The sequence below is a fragment of the Lolium rigidum genome, chromosome 3, assembly GCF_022539505.1.
Source record: "Lolium rigidum isolate FL_2022 chromosome 3, APGP_CSIRO_Lrig_0.1, whole genome shotgun sequence".
In the NCBI taxonomy this organism is placed as follows: domain Eukaryota; kingdom Viridiplantae; phylum Streptophyta; class Magnoliopsida; order Poales; family Poaceae; genus Lolium; species Lolium rigidum.
The window spans coordinates 22,774,386-22,797,743 of record NC_061510.1 but is presented as its reverse complement, the minus strand read 5'-3'; the positions used below and the strand labels follow the sequence as shown (position 1 = coordinate 22,797,743).

At 41.2% G+C, this 23,358-nt stretch overlaps 1 long non-coding RNA gene across 1 annotated transcript; it reads right to left on the bottom strand.

The window, feature by feature from the left end:
* Positions 1 to 300: 300 nt before the first annotated feature.
* LOC124695083 lies at positions 301 to 3,404 on the bottom strand. The gene is made up of 4 exons (XR_007000524.1): positions 3,259 to 3,404; positions 3,031 to 3,162; positions 2,796 to 2,909; positions 301 to 2,623 (listed from the first exon to the last, which is right to left on the bottom strand). It is a non-coding gene; the product is annotated as an uncharacterized LOC124695083 (long non-coding RNA).
* Positions 3,405 to 23,358: the final 19,954 nt, after the last annotated feature.

The window sequence follows — 23,358 nt, the reverse complement described above, 5'->3', positions numbered from 1 at the left end:
TTGGGGTAGCGAAGCGTGCGGGGATTGGGCAGCGTGCGAGAGATCGGGCCGAGCGGGCTTTTCGTGACCCATGGATAAAAAGTGGGTCTGTGGGAGGGCCTCAGCGCCCTGAACGGAACGACGGTCGAGATCGCGCCACGTCAGCTCGATCGGACGGCCGAAAATCCAAAGCGTTGTGAGAGCTCCATGGGGGTGCAGCAATCATACCGTGAGATTCCACACGCTAAATATGTCGCCCGGGCATTCACGTCAGCCACAGGTGCTAGTTAAGACATATTCAGTACAACGGATCACCCTGAATACAGAGAACCAAGTTCAAACTTACAAAGATAACATGTCACAGATTGGCGAATCACAAAGATCATACACAGAACCTGAACACTGACAACATGTCATTGACTATCATATGCCACTTATTAGACCAGGTAGACCAACCACAGTAAAATTGTACCCTCCGCCTACATAATGAAGATTCCAAGTCCTTTGTGGCTTTTTACCGTTCAAAAACAAAGGCAGGTTTCCTGTCAAAAAAAAGGCAGGTTTGAGACGGGAGATGTGGTGTTACACGCCTCCAACTTCATACTCTTCCCTCTCAAGGATGCCTGCATGAGAGAGCAAAGCCCACAGGTGGGTGATGAACTCGCCGCCTTCCGCTAGCTGTGCGACGTGTGCATCAGTGTCATCTGACGGCGCAAGGTAGAGCAGCATCTTGGCCCAAAAATCGCAAGCACCTTCCAACACTGTGTAACATCTTGTACCTCCTTTTCGAAAAAAATCTCCTCGAGTTGCTTCCCCAGCTTGGCACCCTTCTGAAAGAGTGTCTCCTCTGATTCTGCTAAATTCCTGATCTCTTCGTACTTGTCCCTAAAATCTTTCAGGAATTCGGTTGCTTCTCGGGCAACTGCATGGCTCAGACACCATGTATAATCTGTGTGCCCAGGAAGAAGCTGCGGTGCAGAGACCACCAGATATGCACAATATTTTGACACTTTTGTGGCAATGTCATGATGGAACTTGAGTTCCGCTCACTCATTTTGGCAAGCATTGTTTTTCACTGTTGCCATCTCACAGTAACAAGTTGCTATGTGCCAAGTCATATAAGGTGTGCCTGATTCTCCTTCCCAGAGCAGATTTTATCTGAGTATATATCATGTCCACAAGCCCATAAGAGGTCTTGTGCTCCAGTAGACACCAATGATGATTTCCCATTTGTTAGCTTGCCACGAGTACGTATAAGGGAGCGGACAATTGCCTCTTTTATTTCTGCCGGCAACTCGATAGGTTCACCAGCAGCCATGCAGCCCGTTGATGCACCATAACTTTGGTGTATGAGATTTGCGTCTGTAAGATTAATAGAATTTGTCGCTGATATGATAAACTTCCCAAACTTTTTGAGTACTTTATGCTCTTTCTTGGAGCGATCAGCTGACTGATTCAAGTAAAGAGTACTGCCCAAGCTTGTGTCGCCAGTAGTGTTTGTCTGACGCACAGTGAACACCAATCTTTGTAAGTAGCACTTTTAATCTCATCATGCAGCTCCCTCTTGTGTTTGATATTGGTTGTTGTTTGAGAAACTGACAAACAAAGGATACTCTGGCCCAAATGGCCGTCCAGTAAAGTAGCAGCTGTAGCAATTCAAGCAAAGCAGCACATGCAAGTATCAATAAGGTGATCACAACCTCAGTTGTGTTGTTCACAACAAGAGACTCATCTTCATCGCAACAGTTGATCAATACACGACTGGCAACGCCATATGCTGTAAGAGATATGCAGGTGAGTGAAGCTAAGGACCAGAATGTTGCAGCTCTTGATCCATAATAAATGACAGCGTACTTGGTGAAGTGGAAATCATAGATAAAGGCTAGCTCTACCTCAATCACCTTGAAAACCCTATTGTAGTCTGTGGCATTCTCCAATAGCAGACCCTTGAAGACAAAATCATGCGCCTTTTTTCTGGATTCGCCACAAGCAAACCCAAAGCAGCGCCTATTCAACAGATGAAAGAGTGAGAAGGAAAGGCAAGTGTATTTTAGCTCTAGGCCTATAGAACGATCATTGCACTGCCATATCTTCTCTGTCAATGACATCGTCATCCTCCGCTGTTAATCGTGTTGTATTTCAGCTGTCTATTCTCAATCGAGTAGTTAACATCAAAGTTACCATCACTTGAGGATACCTTGATCAAAAGTAACCCAGCATACCCATATAAGGGCGCAGCCTGGCATATATGTCTTGTGTCTAGCCTGTTGTCACTGAGAGTATAAGCTGTCACAGAGTCAGCAGAACCATAAAGAATACCGAGAGATATGGCCCAAATGGGATACATGCTGCTCTTCACCGCAGAAGATTGCATTGAACCTAATATGTATGTTATCAATGAGGATGATAATGTATATATGGCGAAGACACCTTTCTGGATGAACCAGTTTCTGCGCCGGCGACGGTATGAACCAAAGGTAGCGAGGAACAAGAAGGCAACGCTAGCCAGCAATACAAGTACTTCTATGCGGATCACTGTCCCCCTTGAGGTCTTCCACAAGTATCTTGCATACTGTGATAAGGTAATTACTGTAGCATTCCCAAGATGGTTCTCATTCTTGAACATCTTGCAGTAATCATTAACCTTCAATGAATAGATTGATGTATTCACATATTCGTGCGGTAATTGCAGGTATGTCTGTCTAAGAGATAATTGGTCTAAAAGGTTACTCTTCGTAGCTAATACGAATATATCCTTTTTTATAGAAACCAAAACAACCAAGAGTTAGACAAATTTATAGAAGGAAACTACATACCTTGTCATTACTCATTTCCTTAAGCCGGTTTGAACTGCCTGCACTGGACTGTAATTTTCTTCTTTCCTCGAGCACTCTCCAGTTTCCACAGGTTTAGGATGCAGACCGGATATGCTGCAAATGGTTGTCAGGTTTATGATGCAGATCGGATATGCTGCAAATGGTTCTCAGATAAGTGCAATCAGACATTCAGACATGTGTATCAATATCACCTATTGGGAGGTGACAAGCTGACCTTTTTAAAAGCCTCGCAATCTGAGATCTGAGCAGCTCAACTATACATATTCTATTGGCCATATCTCGGGGTTCAGATCCGTCTGATTCTTTATTCATGCAGAACATGGCTTCGTTTATCATCGTCTTGATTCTAGGAAAGAAGACTTGACAATGTTCAAATGGTACGATTGAAAATTAGTGAGCAATAAACTCGTCCCCTCCCAGGTTTCTCGAAAAAAATAGTTACCTGGCTCCTGCGGCGAGGATGACTCACACGACACGGGGAGACACTGACCGGAGCAACGAGGTGCCTCAAGCGGCTCAAAGGACGTTCTTGGCACGCGCTATTTGGGCGGCTCCCGGAGCTCCGCTCGCCGCACCTCCCTCTTTTCGTCAGTTGCACGCTGCTCCGTCGGCCTCCCCTCATCTCCACGCCTCAGTCTCAGCATGCTGGACATCGGGAGATCCACATGCAGCTCCGCTCCTCTCCTTCCTCCTGCCACGCCCATCAAAGCCGCTGCTGTCCGCGAGCAGAAGCCCAGCGGACCAGGCTTGGCCGGCGCGGCACTTTCAGAAGCCGCCAATCATTCCGGGCCGTTCGGACACAGATCAGGTGACATGCACCTTTTGCATGTCACCGTGTGACATACGGTCTAAATCTAAATTTAAATATTGCGAAAAAATCTGAAAAAAATCATGCATGTTCACAGCACATATTAAGATAACCCTTAAAAATTTCAGATCAAAATTCGAAACATACATCGAGAAACAAAAAAAAAAACTCAGATGTGAATAGTCTACAGAGAAACTCAGATTTGAATTCGGGAACTATTCATGATAGATTTCTCTTTTTTGTTTCTCGATGTATGTTTCGAATTTTGATCTGAAATTTTTAGGGTTATCTTAATATGTGCTGTGAACATGCATGATTTTTTCAAATTTTTTCGCAATGTTTAAATTTGAATTTAGACCGCATCTCACACGGTAACATGCAAAAGGTGCATGTTACCTGATCTGTGTCCGCTGCGGTTCCCCTTCGAGCTCCGCAGGTGGCCGTCACTGTATCACACCAGGAGAACGGGACGGAATCTCACCACAATTTTTAGCAAAAGTTTTTTTTTCCGTCTATCTTCATAGAAAATAAAATCAAGAAAAAATACCACGAATTTTTTCACCAAAACAAAAAGTCTAGAGCTTGGAATCACGCAAGAGGAGCCACAAAGACCAAAGGCTGGTGGCGCACCACTAGGGCCTACTTGGCCCTTGAGTTTGGCCTCATCTCCATCTTTCGTTGCCTTATATACCCTAAAAACCTACCCTGCCGGAGCCACGGAGTTTTTCGCGAAACAGAGTGTCGCCACATCCACGATCTTCGTTTCGAGGGTAAGATTCACCCTATTCTCCACTCCTGAGAGGGGGATTTTGAGGGCTTCTTTATCATCACCGTCACCAACATCATCACCAACAACCATGTGCTCACTCTCCATCATTATGAATGAGTAGTTCTCTGTAGGCATATAAGGTGGATGAAGTTTGGATGAGATTGATCACGTAATCATCCGTATGTATCGAGATTTAACGTATTCGTCTTGAGGATATTCATGTATGAGTGTTGGTACACCTATACTATGTTTAATGCTTGTTGGTAGGACCCGAGTGACATGATTTTAATACTGAACCTATATTGCTATATCATATATATAATATTGGTATTTATACGCAAGGTGTATTGCTTATTATTATGTTAAGCCTACGAATCCCTAAAGTGATAGTTAGGGAAACCCAAACGGAATATGTGATAGTTCGAGGATATTGTGTATTCATGAAATTTAATGCTCTGTTCCGAGCTATTCAAAATGATAAACCTTAATTTTATGTAGTTCCAAATTGGCCCAGGTGAAATGGGCAGGTAGGGCAAAAAATATTATGCAAATTATCTTCTTAGTATGCATAATTATATTTGGATCACACATCTACACGTAACTGAATTACAGATATGTGCTATGTTATTAGGATTACATTATATGATCAGTATTATTCATGCAACAACCCGCTATCACCTCATGCTTACGGTTTTAGTTACTGAAAGTTACACATCTTTACTTCTGGTGAAAACTAGACATTTAGTTCTATTGTCTACTACGTATTTACTGCTTTGAATCAACAACTACAAATCACCGTTTTCTCGATGAATTTATTGATATATACGTGTGGTTGAGAGTGACGTCTCAATGGCTAAAATTTTATTGGTATTCTTGTGCTTTCCTTGAATCGAACTATAAATTTGGGTAACACATCTTATGAAAGATTTTAACAATCACTTATACTTGTAGACATCACTATGCTGTAGTGGTAGGTAACTTTTCAATACCAACAGGTAACTTCGCAACAATAATACGCAACTTCATAGCAACAACGGTTAGTAGTGCGTTGAAAATGACACATCAGCATGCAACTTTAGTGAAGCTATAGTCAGCTTCACAATAATGACATACAACTTCCAAGCAACATGATGCAACTTCAGTGCCGATGTGGATAACTCTAGAATACCGTAGGCAACTTCACAACACCATGAGGGCAAAGTTAATGTAGTTATAAATAATTTTGTTTCAGCGATAGACAACTTTGATTGCAGCTATATACAACTTTAAACCAGCTAATATAGAGGCTCTACCGGGGACGCCGGATACAAGAACATCGTCCGGACGCATGTTTGCAGCCCCTAGTCCTCATATGTTATTTTCTTTTTTCCCACACTGTCTCTCACATACTTTTTCAAATGAGATGGCCTCTCTATTAAAATGCATGCATCTAGATACTGTTTGAGCGACATGATTGGAAAAAGCATTTTTTGTACAGATATTTTATCTCTTTTTGTTCGGCCCTGTCCGTAAATACGTTCCAAATCATGGTGCTGTACATTTTTTGAGAGGGCCGAGTGGAGATGCTCCTACCTGCCTCTTTCGCGACGTGCATGTTCGCCCCGTGCAGAGCGACCAGTTGCTCAGAATCAGATGCGCCCGCGCGAAGAGCAAATACAAAATACTGAGTATAGATCGATTCGATGCGTCCATTTGATGGAGAACTGAATTTATTAGGCTATCCTAACCATTACCTGCCACTGCAGTACTTTCATCGACGATAGTTGGACCATGCTACCACTTGAGAACATGGCTCGTGATCCACCCTTCCTCCTGTCACTGGGGGAAGCATCATCGGCAGAAAGTTGTGTAGTCAAATACATGTATTTATATAAATTTAAACTATTTTTTTGCACAATTTTAGTTGTATTGCCAAGAAAACTGTGTAGTCAATTGACTACAGAGCTTTAGTGTGGATCCGCCACTGCTTCCCTCAGCACCGTTGTGCTGCGAGGAATGCTCATCATCCGCATCTAACGGCGCAAGATCGATGCAACCTAGAGTGGATTGGCAGGGAGGCATGGTGGAGAGGTGGGTAGGCCGCTAGAGGGAAGAGTGAGCGACACATTTTATAGGAAAGGAGGTAAACGGCGCAAGATTTTGATTTCGCATTTCGAACGATATTGGTGAACTCGCGGGAACATTTCACGACCAAAATATTCGCAAACAATTTCGAAGAAAAAAAGCATTTGCACAGCAAGCTGATATCGTTTGCGATACCTTCCTCCGCATACGATTCTATTTGAACAAACCGGTGTTTGCGATATTTTGTCATGCACCTATTTGGCAGCCGCAACATTGCCACCCATCTCCGTGCACTCTTCCATGCTCTTCGAATTCATTTTGCCTTCTTCGTTGTCTTGGTTGTTGGTCAGTTGGATGGACTGCTCCTGCTCCTCCTCGGCCACCGGAGGCGCCTGCTCCGCCACGTGAGGTGCCTCCTACGCCACCTAAGGGGCCTGGCTCTAAATGGCTTGTAATGTTTTTTCTGATCTCGGCTGGGACCGGCGCACATGGACATGATTCGTCCCTAGAAGAATCGTCCAGCTAGGAGGGTTTAATATACGGATTGATCGACTCCACTCGCACCATATAGCCCAGACGAAACCCAACTAGTACTATTTTACAACCTTGCTGAGATGCTCCATGGAATATTAAACTGAAAGACAAGATATGTATATTGGTGGCAGGACAAGCTTGATAGCTCTAGTCATTATATTAGTAGCAGGGCAGGGAACAACAAGACAAGATATGTATTTATGCAGATCGATCGATGTGCTCATTGGAGAAATAAATTTACTAGGCTATCATAAACATATATAGTACAAGTTAAATTAATAACCAACGATGGATGAACCATGCTACCACTTGACTCGGAGTGAAATATATACATATATGGTTTTGCTTATTTTCAATCAATCACGAATTAAGTTAGAGCAGCTCATTTAACTTCACAACGCTTAGATATGCATGACGCCTCGTGCGCCCTATGATTTGTAGATACAGTTACAACTAAGATTTTTAGTTGCAAATGAGGTTGTAACTGTGAATTTTAGTTACAAGATAGGTTGGAATTGAGAACTTTTAGTTGCAACTAAGAAATCACACAATACAAATAAATATTGGCACGATAAAAATTATGCATACATTTTCTTTTTTTAGTATTAGTTATCGCTGATTTAATATGCACGTTATAACTTTTTTTCGATATGGTGCACGTTATAACTAATGTAAAATAAAGAGTAGTATAAAACCACAAGATAATGTCACTTAACCGAGAAGTTAATTCTCACTCGGTCCATATATATGAGTGAATTAGTCTTTTACCTCTATAACTGTGTATTTGTGACACATATTCTTCATCTAGTGATTTAAAAAAATCTATCCAAGAGGCTTTGAACACGATTTTACTAGAATATAGCTTTTTTTTGTTAGATGGGACATGTGTGTCGTCGGTGTGGCGCGACAAAATGCATAATGATCCGAGTGCACTAGAATTCTTTTATTCAATCGTACCATTATTTGTCCTCGTGCTGACATTGCTGAGCACAAGTCATCACGTCTCATTTTACTAATGGATACACGAGAAAATGATGGCTCAAACATTCTAGAAGACGGTTTTTTCACTCACTAGGTAAGTAACGTCACGAATACTTAACTAGGATATAGATACGGCTTGTGAGTCGTGAATCATGATCTAGCCTTTCCTCCTCGTGATCTGTGCTGGCGATCGGCGCACATGGCCATGAGCCGTCTCAAGAAGAATCGTCCAGCTAGGGGGCTATAAGATACGGATCGATCGAGTCAACTCGTACCTACAGCCCACACGGAACCCAACTAGTAGCAAAATTTTACAACCTCACTGAGCGTCTCCATGGAAAACCAAACTGAAAGCCCCATCTTCTAGATCTTGGCCAGTCAATTGTGGACACATCACACATCACGTCCATCGATCGTGTCCAGACCGCCGAGACCGGTGCGGTAGCAAATCACAAGAATGCGTCTTATTTCGACAAAAAATGAGAGGTGGACAGCCTCCTAAATGTCCAACCCAATTTTCTTCCACACTGCTAATTTTCTATTTCCGACAACAGTAGTAGTACTATTCAACAACGTCAAGCTGGAGCAACGAAGAGGGCGCGAATTGTAGACGAGCCCGAATGAATGGTTAGAACATCTCAGTCTTGTCCCTAGAACCATCCCAGAACTATTTAAGGTCTGTCGGACAATTGATTGCTAGCAGCCGTGCGCTTTAAAGGCCAATTTTTGTTTGGCGCAGTTCAACACACTGTTCTGTGTTCTCCGCCCATCTCCGTCATATAACACCAGTTACAGCGGGAAGTAACATGAAGTAGTAAGACTACTCAGAATAAAAGTATCATAGGTAGTATCATATATCTCATACATGCAAAAAAGTTGATGCAGCAGTGTAATTAAAGATAAAAGAGAGGATTATAGTATCATAGGTAGATACCGTATCATAGCACGTAGTATTAAAAAAATTAATATCAAATACATCTTCTACATAGATCTGGATTGAGATCCTATAAATCAATTAATATAACAAAAATATGAAAATTTGCTGAGTTGAACATGAAGTTACTCCTGAAGTTACTTGCACTATGACTAGTCTAAAGATTGTTGCGAGGGCATGAACACAACACGAGCAGGCGGGGTAAGGGGCAGGCCCACCGCGTCGGTGACACAACCGCTCGATCATAGTCCAAAATTTTCATCTTATTTCCTATTTTTCCTGCCACGCTTATCATTTATCCCGCCCGCCACGATAGTTCCCCACCCAGACCTCGCAGTTACCACACACACGTCCCTCGTACCCATGACGCCAAAAGATCCAAAGAAGTTGGCCAAAAAAGTGGCTAGCAAGGCGCCCATCAAAGCGCTAACCAAAAAGGGCGCGAAGGCACCCTTCATGAGGTCGTGCAAGGTGTCGACGCCAAAGACTGAATCGTGGACCCAAGAAGTGACAACGGAGCTGAAAGGTTGGCGCACCACCGAGGATTTGAAGAAGTCATCAATCGCGAATGTGACACACTTTGCTATGTTGACAGTATGCACTGGTGCCGCGGCGACAAGCCCATGGAGCGCGAGCGGCATTACGTACATCTCGGGAAGCACATCCCCGTCCACGCCCAGTATAACATCCCAAGTTTTGAGATTACAAAAGAGACGAAACAGATGTATGCATTACATTCATGCATATAAAATCCAAATATTTTTCCCATTTTCAACTAAAACTTGTCACAGTGACTGAAATTTCACTTGATTTGATAGAATTAAAGTAGATCATCAAGGCAAGCGCTATAAACTTTAATGAGACTTTTACTAAAACTTTGTTTTGGCTAGAGGTGATTTGATCTACCGGTTAGATCAAATGGAAATAGAACTATTACAATAACACCTTTAAAATTAAAGACAAGTAGATAAAACCTAGAGATAAACTCTACATCCAAACTCTACATCCAAACTACTTGCAGGATCAGATACTCATTTTTAAAATTAAAGACAAGTCTAGCAACCAAATGAACAATTTAAGAAGTGCCATACAACTCCAATTTTTATTTTGAGACAGTACATGTCGGGAATATGATATAACCTAAGAATTTCAATCCATGGTTTAAGAAAACAATACTAATAACTTTGGAATAGTCCTACAATGATTTCCAAAATCACACCCTTGTATCATCCACTAATGGCCTTTTGAATATCATTAAAAATTTCTAAGCCTTTAGAAAAATAAGTTGAACACTCCAAATCTGATAACTAAGATTATCTCTATTAAGATGCTTAAATCATTTTAAATAACAGAAAAATGTACTAATACTCATCACAACAATCCTCAGTATGTGTTTGCTGTGGAGGAGATAATTAGGCAACTTCTGAAAAGTTCAAATATTCTAAAGTAACCCAAAAAATGAATGTAATTCAAATAGGAATTTCAAACCAGAAATAAAATAGAAATAAAATAGAAGAAAAAAAGAAATAGAAGATAGGGTTCCAGCCAGACAAGAACCACCAGTAACCCAAACTGGCCTAGGAAAAGCCCAACCTAGCCACTTACCGCTTCACATGGCTATTACGCCAGGAAGGAAAACACCATTGTCTTCTTCTCCGCGAACGACGACGCAACGATGACCACCGCATCCCAGTTGCCGTCTCGAACCGCGCAGGGCGCACAACAACCCCTCACCGCAGGCTTCAAGATAGGATATGCTCATCCTAATCGCTTGAAAATGTAACCGACATCGTCGACGCATCCAGTCCATCGCCGGCGAGGAAATGACCTTCCTGACCTCGTCTCAATCTATAAAAGTTTCACGATGGGCGCTAGGAAATCCTTGATCTTTGCCACCCCCATTCTCTCTCGAATCCTCTCAAACTCCCGCAAACCACATTAGAAGATCATAGACGTTCTTGTTGTCGTCGCCGATACAGACCACCTTGATGGCGCTGGGACTCCAAATGCATAGTGTGTAGTCTAGGAAGCAATTTTCACCACAAGCATGATTCGAGGGTTTATATTGAACTCTTGGAGAACTGAGCAAAGAGCATTCGCTTCCTCTCTTTTTCTAGCAATCCTGCAAAGTAAAATAAAAACCTTTTGTCCCCAACTCCACCATGTGGTTGTCAAGCACAAGTTTTCGCGTAAGTAAATAAAACACAATTAATAATAAAACAAGCAAAACTAGATTGAATAAAGTAACAAAGTAAAAACAGTGAAAGAGTTGATTTTTTTGGTGTTTTGGATGCAAATAAGAAAATTAGATATTTTTCTATTTTCGGATTAAAATAGTGCAGAAAATAGAAAATAATATAAAAGCAATATAAAGGTGTTTCTTATAATAAAAAGTGGACTGGGGTTCATGGGTTCACTTGACTATTCTCTCTTTTAAGTTGTAGTGGATAATAACAATTCATCAATGAGATATGAAGATGCAAAATAATAACATGTGAAATATACACATTCATATGGGAATCACGTCCTAACATAGAGATGATGCAACACATCTCTCCTATACTCCACAAAAAAGAAAAAAATCCATGCAATCTTGTATTAAGAATTAACAGAACATAGCCATAACTATTTTGATATGATGTTTGAATATCAAATATGCTACCTTTTACAAACAAGATCATCACTTTATCCCTAGTGAGGTAGCAAAAGAAAAGGCAATACCATAATAGATCATGAATTTGTTGTCACTATCCAATCACTAAGACCATGCTACTCCATCTAATACACACATCAACCCACACACGCTCTTGCATATAAGCTGGATCAGAACAAGTACTTAAGAACGGGGTACATGATATGATCAGCTCTCATAGCAAAATAGCGTAGAATAAGGATCCACCACATAGGTATTACAAATATGGCCATAATAATGTAGGGCAGCTCATATGGAACTAAGAAATACGAAGAACATGAGAGCAATAGATCAAGCTACTGCCACAAACCAGTAGTCTAAAGGTGGACTACTCCCCCTTGATCATGGTGGTGATGATGAAGACGTTGGAGAAGGTCGAGATCCCTCCTGTGGTGATCCCAATGGAGTTTCCCCCTCCAATCTTTGCTGTTGCAGCCTCTGTTTTTGTGTTTCTATCTTCTGCGGCGCTCTCCTCCCAAGAACTCTTCGGAGCCATATATATAATGATTTTTAGATCAAAATACGTCGGTGAGCGAAATAATCAAGAGAATTGGATGATCGACGGTCGAAAGACCTCGGGTGGCGCGCCCTATTAGTCCGGGCACGCCACCTGGAGTCTTTTGGGCCTCAGGCCCATCCAGGTCAGCTTCCAGGTTCTAGGGTGCTTCTCCTAATGAAAAAATTACGCTCCAAAAATCTTAGTCAATTTTACTCCGTATAGGTCACTGAAAGTAAAAAATTACGCGAAATAGGAAACTCCTGTTCTGCAGAATTATAAACCAAATAAAGGGGTCATTGGTAAATACCCATAAATCAATGTAAAATATGGTATTATCATCATATATGTTGCAAATATGTGGGAATTCAATATGATAAAGCACATAGTTCATGTATGCATTTTACATCATCACACCTCGGTTTTAGGAGTCACCCCTCATTGCATAGGGAATCATGGAGGAGGAAGACATCAAGGACAACACTGAGTAGACGTGTAGAACACATTTTGGCGTTCCCTTTTGCTAGGGTTCGCTGGGAAACTTGACCGCCTTGTAACCTCCGTCCCCAATCAGCATCGCCGACCATCTGGAAAGTATCTCGGTAATATTTATCATTGATAGATCTCAGTATGGAATCCCAATTCATTTCCTAGGATATCTCCGACTTAAGACACTATCCACCGCCGCTTTCCATGGTCGTCAACAATATTTCGATGACTATTTGTGGGCGGTGTAGCCACCATGAGGTTCAACTTGTCTCCCCTATCCCAACAAGCACACACATAGCCATGTTGGAGCCCTCCATGGCAGGCGTCGTCCTCGACTGGCCACCGGTAGTGAGCTCCATTTCCACTTGTCCGACTTTGACTCGGTCAATGCTTGCATGGCAGCTGACCTAGCACCTGGCCCACTGGTCAGCGACGGGGGGTAGAGTTTGACTGATACCTTTAGTGTTTTCTAGTCAAATTCAAATTCCAGAAAATTATACAAACTTTTCAAACTTATAAAAACTCAGTTCAAATCGGAAAATTATACTCCTTATATCTAGGAATAGAGTGAGTAAATAGTGTTTATACAAGTGGTGCAACACAATATACCTTATATTCTGGATTTTTTCTCAAAAAAAATGTATGGCTTATATCTAGGAATGGAGGGAATAAATAGGATATCAAAATGCTCAGAAAAATAATCTCTACCCTTTATAATATAATACCAAAGTTTTAATAAAAATAAAATTTTAATTATTTAACCCTTATTTTTGAAGCTTTTTATTTTATCCTAAATTCCAAGAAAATATAGTAATTAGTAAAATTTCTAAAATATGTAACAATCATTTAGAAAATTAAGAAAATACTAAAATTAGTTTTCTTTTACTATTTTAACGTTAAGATCATCATTATTGGTATTTAAATTATAAATATTATTAATCCTAATTATCATTTTATTTAAATGATAAAAAATGTTAAAATCATTATTAACCTTTATTAGAAAGTTATTTCTTAACTTTAACTTACTCAACAAGTTATTTATTTATAAGTTGTATGTAAAATAGAGAACCCTAATTCCAGCATGTATAAAATCCTAACTTCATAATTTTATGTGAAAACGTAAAACCCTAGGAGCATATGAAAACTAATCCTCTTGTCTTAACAACTATTTACACATAACTACCAAGTAACTACATACTCATGTTCAAACTAGAGTTATTTAATTGCCTATTGCAAATCAGGCTATCATTTCATGTACTCATTTTGAATAGATCTTTTAGGATTAAGTAATGGTAAACCATAACTTGTTAATCTCACCATTCTTCGGTGTAACTCCATTGTGATCAACCATAATAGCAACTCGGTTTAGTAATTCATATGACTTAAAGCTAACCACACTGTTATTTACATGTTAAAGAACATGACAACTACATCCATTGTGTGTTACTATGATTTCTATGCTTCCCATACAACTAGTAAGAGATGCCGAGGTAACCAAACCCTAATAAGAACCTTGTTTATGGAACCTCTCTAAAAGTTTAACACGCCCTAGAGAAATTATTACTCAACAATCCTAATTCATCGGAGTTATGTCACGCTTAGAGCGATTGCATCTCATACTAATGCACATATAATAATATTGTCATTGCCGGACCGTGATGCTATTTCAGAATTTGGAGTTATCACACCCCAAAGCTTTTTCTTACATAATCTTGCAGTCAAGAAAGGAAAGTTCATTGTTTTCTCATGTCTTTTGATTATTTTTATCAAATTACTTGTAAAGTATTATTCGTATCATTCATGTATTTAAAAGCAAAATATTGCTTTTACAATTATGAATATGACTATGTGGTGGGGAACGGAACCATGATTTGATTTGACTTGATGGTGGAGGTTCCATTGCAACTGGGTTTACATTCACATAGGATTAACAAAAAATGTCATCTAGTGATTATAGCGTTTTATATTACACTTTAACCATACGATCTTTAATGGGACGGAGAAGTCAGTTGTACCTTTTTCCTATCGCATGTGTCAACTGACTTGATAGAGCCTGCATGTGAGTATAGTGGCTCCACATGGGTTGGGAGGGGCCTTAAGCTCCCCGTCCTATGGACGAAGGGTGATCTACCTTCTATTATGGGTTGTATCAATGGTCGAGGGTCAAGCACACATAGTTGGCAAGCGACCAAGGGCCTAGCACTACAAAAAGGGTGGGTATGCGGGTTGTCGAGAATGACAATGATTAGCTTGGATCTTATATGGGGCCTCACACCAAGGAAGTGTGAACAGTAATATCGAGCCCGGTTGGCAACAAGGATAAGTTCTCTTATGGGAAAAAGTAACACACCTCTACATAGTGTATTGAATTGTGGCTTTTCACTCCCTGTTTCGAGAAGGAACTACGAATACGGTAGGAAAAGAACTCCATGAAGTTCTGGTCAACCTGTAAAAAGTAAAAACTGACTAACATAGTTTTTCAGAATAGAATCAACCTTTTAAAAAATGTTTATGAAAACCTACATTTGTCTACGACTTCATGGTCCATGGTTGTAGTTAGTGCATGAAACACATATCTCGATCATACTCACCCGTTCCCTATTGAACCCCTAGCTTAGATCTGGAGACATCGAAAGAGAATCTACGGTAAAAATCGAAGATGGAGGAGCCAACTACTACAAGTGGGCAGGAACCAGTTGGAGGAGCCGACAAATTCAACTACTACATACTCCATGGTGGAAACCTAGGAGTAGGAGGGAACTCATTCCCTAACCCTAGTACCTAAGTGATAACCCCCAAGTGCAGGGGATCACCACAGTACAATTCGATAATTATTTGAGTGTCGAACCCACGAGGAGCTGAAGGTAAACTAACTATTCTCTAAAGCCCTCTATAACCCACTTATATGCAAAGCTAGGAGATATTGTCCTATGAAGAGGGTTTTACTATGAAACTACAAGTGCTGAAATTAAAATGCAAGAAGTAAAACTAATGCAAGAAAAGTAAAGTGCAATAAAGTAATATGAGATGAAGTGAAGTGAAGTGGAGTAACTCGAGTGAGTAATTTTCTAGCAAATTGCTACTTCATTTGTGTGGTTGTCATAATTAGTGAAGCATAAAGATAGTCTTTTTATAGTTTCTTCTAGAGAGAAGTAATAGATAGGTGAAGACATAGACATGTGCAAATACATCACTAGTGATTGATCCTAAGGCCATAGGTATGAGCAAAAAAAGGAATTATTAATACATAAAGTCGAAACACCATTGTAAGTTTAAAGGTCCCCATAGTTATACCCCCCCACCCGTTTGATTAACCATGAATTAATACAATATGCATCTAAGAATTGGAACATGGTTCTGTCAAACTCTAGTTGTCGCTCATGCTATCAACATGCAATGGTGACAACCGTATGCATCCCCCAACATATGTGTGCACTCATATATCAGTATAAAATATCATCATAGAAGATAACACATACTTATATGCAACCATCACAAACTATCTCACAATTTCCATGAACAAGTCACTACTCAAACAAAGACATGGAGACACAAAATACCATGGAAAATTGATAGATTGCAATACACATCATGTTTATCAAGAGATTACAAAAGGGTAGATGAAGATGTTGATGTAGAATTTGATGAATAGGTGCAACACGTGGAAGATATGGCGGTGATGATCCCCGTGGAAGCGCCCACAGGAGGCGGCGGCGCCCGGCGTCACGGCTCCCGAAGGGGCATCGGTTGCCCCCCTTGGGGGCAGGGGCCCCTTGCCGCTTCTTCTTCCTTGTACTTGGTGCTGGTATTGAGGAGGATCTCCCCTCCTTGGTGGCTGCGAAGGAGGAGGATTTTCGTCACAATGGATGAGTGCCTCCAAAAGAAGGGTTTCCCCTCAATATATAGAGGTGGAGATGCAATCTTGGCCATGGGATAGATGCCTTTTGTTTCAAGGTCTTTTGGCCACCTCTAGAACCTTCCTAGAACTATCTTCTAAACTTTATGATTCCATAAAGTCTTGGCTTGGCCAAATCCATCAAATATGGCAAGAGTTTGTGTCAATATGGGTTTTCGGGTTTTTGAAACTACCTCTGTACCCTTTAGCAATATGGGTTCAGATTCCGCATACGATCTCCATTTGGGGTATTTATTATGTCAAATTCAATATATGAAAATTTCCAAAAACTTTGTCAATTGGCACATTTTCATTTGACGCTATCTTTGGATCATATTTGGGCGATCTTTAAAAATTATCCTGTAGGGATATATTTCAGTAAACTCCAGATTTCATCATATAATGACCAGTTTCCTTCCATATTTGCCAATTTCCTACACAACAAAGCTTAAAACAAGAACTTGTGCACTTTTTCAACTATTAATAGGTTAGTATCAATAAATATAATAAAATTGCAATATAATAAGAATTTTAGTACAATACACTACAAGGTTCATATATTTTACATCACTAAGTAGATAGAGTTTAGTAGTGTTTCCTTAGAAAGCAAAGTGCTCTATACGTGTAGCTTGTAATCAACATTTACCCTCCTCTTCGACATCTTGCGGTAAAATGTGTCGACAACACTGCTAAAGTCCAGTTTTGAGTGGCAGACCTTTAACCAAATCAGGGCGAACTTAGCGCCAGCCACCATTTGAGACTTCGCAAAGTCGTGGATGCTCTACGCGTCTCTAAATTTGCCCATAAGCTCGGTAAGATTTTCAGGCTGAGGGTTCCGAGGAAAATAGCATTGTACACCATGGCCAGGGTACTGCCGAAGAAGTCACGGAACTCCCGAACTTGGGTGGCTCGATCATGGAATCGAACAATACGACGAGTGCGATCTTCATCGAACAATACGACGGGTGCGATCTTCATCTGCCCACAAGTCACCACCATTTTGCTGGGCAAGTCGAAGAAGGATTTCGACCCGCGCATTTACCCGTTGTTCTTCGGCGGCAACATCCAGAAATGAACCTACAAGCAACAAGGAAGAAAACAACACATCATGAAAAGGGATACAAAGAATATAAAAGGAGCGGCAGGATAAAAGTGGTATATGATACGTCTCCGACGTATCGATAATTTCTTATGTTCCATGCCACATTATTGATGTTATCTACATGTTTTATGCACACTTTATGTCATATTCGTGCATTTTCTGGAACTAACCTATTAACGAGATGCCGAAGTGCCAGTTCTCGTTTTCTGCTGTTTTTGGTTTCGTAAATCCTAGTAACGAAATATTCTCGGAATCGGACGAAATCAACGCCCGTGTTCCTATTTTTCCCGGAACCATCCGAACACACGAGAGCCGCCGGAGGAAGCCCCGGGGGCCCCACACCACACCTCGGCGCGGCCGCAGGGGGGCCGCGCCGCCCTATGGTGTGGTGGCCCCGAGCCCCCTCCGAGGCTGCCCTTCCGCCTATTTAAAGCCTCCGTCGCGAAAACCCTATTACGTTGGACGAAACCCACGAAACCTTCCGAGCCGCCGCCATCGCGAAGCCAAGATCCGGGGGACAGGAGTCTCCGTTCCGGCACCCTGCCGGAGCGGGGAAGTGCCCCGGAAGGCTTCTCCATCGACACCGCTGCCATCTCCACCGCCATCTTCATCACCGCTGTCTGCTCCCATGAGGAGGGAGTAGTTCTCCATCGAGGCTCGGGGCTGTACCGGTAGCTATGTGGTTCATCTCTCTCCTATGTGCTTCAATACAATAGTCTCATGAGCTGCCTTACATGATTGAGATTCATATGATGATGCTTGTAATCTAGATGTCACTATGCTAGTCAAGTGAGTTTTACTTATGTGATCTCCGGAGACTCCTTGTCCCACGTGTGTAAAGGTGACGAGTGTGTGCACCGTGTGGGTCTCTTAGGCTATATTTCACAGAATACTTACTCACCTGTTATGAATGGCGTAGTGAAGTGCTTATTTATATCTCTTTATGATTGCAATGTGTTTTGTATCACAATTTATCTATGTGCTACTCTAGTGATGTTATTAAAGTAGTTTATTTCTCCCGCACGGTGTAATGGTGACGAGTGTGTGCATCCGTGTTAGTACTTGGCATATGCTATGATCATGATCTCTTGTAGATTGTGGAGTTAATTATCATTATGATAGTATTGATGTGATCTATTCCTCCTACATAGTGTGAAGGTGACAGTGTGCATGCTGTGTTAGTACTTGGTTTAGTCGTGCCGATCTTTCTTGCACTCTAAGGTTATTTAAATATGAACATTGAATTGTGGAGCTTGTTAACTCCGGCATTGAGGGTTCGTGTAATCCTACGCAATGTGTTCATCATCCAACAAGAGTGTAGAGTATGCATTTATCTATTCTGTTATGTGATCAAAGTTGAGAGTGTCCACTAGTGAAAGTCCTTATCCTAGTTTTATGTTTTGTTGTGCCAAGTAAAGTCTTTGATAGTAAAGTAAGTACTAGATTTGGATTACTTCATAGTTCCAGATTTCTTTGCTGTCACGAATCTGGGTCTACCTCCCTGTAGGTAGCTCAGAAAATTAAGCCAATTTACGTGCATGATCCTCAGATATGTACGCAACTTTCATTCAATTTGGGCATTTTCATTTGAGCAAGTCTGGTGCCCTAATAAAATCCATCTTTACGGACTGTTCTGTTTTGACAGATTCTGCCTTTTTATTTCGCATTGCCTCTTTCGCTATGTTGGATGAATTTCTTTGATCCATTAATGTCCAGTAGCTTTATGCAATGTCCATAAGTGTTAAGAATGATTGTGTCACCTCTTAACATGTGAATTTTTATTGTGCACTAACCCTCTAATGAGTTGTTTCGAGTTTGGTGTGGAGGAAGTTTTCAAGGATCAAGAGAGGAGCATGATGCAATATGATCAAGGAGAGTGAAAGCTCTAAGCTTGGGGATGCCCCGGTGGTTCACCCCTGCATATTATAAGAAGACTCAAGCGTCTAAGCTTGGGGATGCCCAAGGCATCCCCTTCTTCATCGACAACATTATCAGGTTCCTCCCCTGAAACTATATTTTTATTCCGTCACATCTTATGTACTTTACTTGGAGCGTCTGTATGCTTTTGTTTTTGTTTTTGTTTGAATAAATGCTTGTGTGGGAGAGAGACACGCTCCGCTGGTTCGTATGAACACATGTGTTCTTAGCCTTTAATTTTCATGGCGAAGTTTCTTCTTCGTTAAATTGTTATATGGTTGGAATTGGAAAATGCTACATGTAGTAATTCTAAAATGTCTTGGATAATTTGATACTTGGCAATTGTTGTGCTCATGTTTAAGCTCTCGCATCATATACTTTGCACCCATTAATGAAGAAACACTTAGAGCTTGCTAATTTGGTTTGCATATTTGGTTTCTCTAGAGTCTAGATAACATCTAGTATTGAGTTTTGAACAAAAAGGAAGACGGTGTAGAGTCTTATAATGTTTACAATATGTCTTTTATGTGAGTTTTGCTGCACCGTTCATCCATGTGTTTGTTTCAAATAACCTTGCTAGCCTAAACCTTGTATCGAGAGGGAATACTTCTCATGCATCCAAAATCCTTGAGCCAACCACTATGCCATTTGTGTCCACCATACCTACCTACTACATGGTATTTATCCGCCATTCCAAAGTAAATTGCTTGAGTGCTACCTTTAAAATTCCATCATTCACCTTTGCAATATATAGCTCATGGGACAAATAGCTTAAAAACTATTGTGGTATTGAATATGTACTTATGCACTTTATCTCTTATTAAGTTGCTTGTTGTGCGATAACCATTCTTCTGGGGACGCCATCAACTATCTTTGTTGAATATCATGTGAGTTGCTATGCATGTCCGTCTTGTCTGAAGTAAGAGAGATCTACCACCTTTATGGTTGGAGCATGCATATTGTTAGAGAAGAACATTGGGCCGCTAACTAAAGCCATGAATCATGGTGGAAGTTTCAGTTTTGGACATATATCCTCAATCTCATATGAGAATAATAATTGTTGCCACATGCTTATGCATTAAAGAGGAGTCCATTATCTGTTGTCCATGTTGTCCCGGTATGGATGTCTAAGTTGAGAATAATCAAAAGTGAGAAATCCAAAATGCGAGTTTTCTCCTTAGACCTTTGTACGAGCGGCATGGAGGTACCCCATTGTGACACTTGGTTAAAACATGTGTATTGCGATGATCCGGTAGTCCAAGCTAATTAGGACAAGGTGCGGGCACTATTAGTATACTATGCATGAGGCTTGCAACTTGTAAGATATAATTTACATAACTCATATGCTTTATTACTACCGTTGACAAAATTGTTTCATGTTTTCAAAACCAAAGCTCTAGCACAAATATAGCAATCGATGCTTTCCTCTTTGAAGGACCATTCTCTTTACTTTTATGTTGAGTCAGTTCACCTATTTCTCTCCATCCCAAGAAGCAAACACTTGTGTGAACTGTGCATTGATTCTTACATACTTGCTTATTGCACTTGTTATATTGCTTTGCATTGACAATTATCCATGAGATATACATGTTACAAGTTGAAAGCAACCGCTGAAACTTAATCTTCCATTGTGTTGCTTCAATACCTCTACTTTGAATTATTGCTTTATGAGTTAACTCTTATGCAAGACTTACTGATGCTTGTCTTTAAGTACTATTCATGAAAAGTCTTTGCTTTATGATTCAGTTGTTTACTCATGTCATTACCATTGTTTTGATCGCTGCATTCATTACATATGTTTACAATATGATCAAGTTTATGATGGCATGTCACTCCAGAAATTATCTTTGTTATTGTTTTACCTGCTCGGGACGAGCGGAACTAAGCTTAGGGATGCGATACGTCTCAGACGTATCGATAATTTCCTATGTTCCATGCCACATTATTGATGTTATCTACATGTTTTATGCACACTTTATGTCATATTCGTGCATTTTACGGAACTAACCTATTAACGAGATGCCGAAGTGCCGGTTCCTGTTTTACTGCTGTTTTTGGTTTCAGAAATCCTAGTAACGAAATATTCTCGAAATCGGACGAAATCAACGCCCGGGTTCCTATTTTTCCCGGAACCATCCAGAACACCCGAGAGCGCCGGAGGGAAGCCACAGGGGCCCCACACCACACCCGGCGCGGCCGGAGGGGGCCGCGCCGCCCTATGGTGTGGTGGCCCCGGGCCCCTCCGAGGCTGCCCTTCCGCCTATTTAAAGCCTCCGTCGCGAAAACCCTATTACGTTGGACGAAACCCACGAAACCTTCCCGAGCCGCCGCCATCGCGAAGCCAAGATGCGGGGACAGGAGTCTCGTTCCGGCACCCTGCCGGAGCGGGGAAGTGCCCCGGAAGGCTTCTCCATCGACACCGCTGCCATCTCCACCGCCATCTTCATCACCGCTGCTTGCTCCCATGAGGAGGAGTAGTTCTCCATCGAGGCTCGGGGCTGTACTGCGGTAGCTATGTGGTTCATCTCTCTCCTATGTGCTTCAATACAATAGTCTCATGAGCTGCCTTACATGATTGAGATTCATATGATGATGCTTGTAATCTAGATGTCACTATGCTAGTCAAGTGAGTTTTACTTATGTGATCTCCGGAGACTCCTTGTCCCACGTGTGTAAAGGTGACAGTGTGTGCACCGTGTGGGTCTCTTAGGCTATATTTCACGAGAATACTTACTCACTTGTTATGAATGGCGTAGTGAAGTGCTTATTTATATCTCTTTATGATTGCAATGTGTTTTGTATCACAATTTATCTATGTGCTACTCTAGTGATGTTATTAAAGTAGTTTATTCCTCCTGCACGGTGTAATGGTGACGGTGTGTGCATCCGTGTTAGTACTTGGCATATGCTATGATCATGATCTCTTGTAGATTGTGGAGTTAATTATCATTATGATAGTATTGATGTGATCTATTCCTCCTACATAGTGTGAAGGTGACAGTGTGCATGCTGTGTTAGTACTTGGTTTAGTCGTGCCGATCTTTCTTGCACTCTAAGGTTATTTAAATATGAACATTGAATTGTGGAGCTTGTTAACTCCGGCAAAGAGGATTCGTGTAATCCTACGCAATGTGTTCATCATCCAACAAGAGTGTAGAGTATGCATTTATCTATTCTGTTATGTGATCAAAGTTGAGAGTGTCCACTAGTGAAAGTCTATTCCCTAGGCCTTGTTCCTAAATATCGCTATCGTTGCTTGTTTCTTGTTTTTCTTGCGTTACTACTTGCTGCCATATTACCACCATCAACTACACGCCGAGCAAGCTATTTTCTGGCGCCGTTACTACTTGCTCATATTCATTCATACCACCTGTATTTCACTATCTCTTCGCCGAACTAGTGCACCTATTAGGTGTGTTGGGGACACAAGAGACTTCTTGCTTTGTGGTTGCGGGGTTGCATGAGAGGGATATCTTTGACCTCTTCCTCCCTGAGATCGATAAACCTTGGGTGATCCACTTAAGGGAAACTTGCTGCTGTTCTACAAACCTCTGCTCTTGGAGGCCCAACACTGTCTACAAGAATAGAAGCACCCGTAGACATCAGTATACCAGCCATATCTTGACTCACATCAAGTCATCAAATCAAGCATATAACTCTCGCGTTGGGAAGCTCGTCAAGCATTGGCAGTCGCAGATTCGTAAGTCGAAAGCTTCTTGTGCTTGCCGAAGAGCAGCCTGTTCACGATCTGGAGATTTGCGAGACTGGTCCGTAACCATCACAGCCCGTTTCTTCATTGCTTGAAGATCGGCCAGTTCTTGGTGTATCGAGTTAATTAGCACACGAGGAATCACCCAAGAA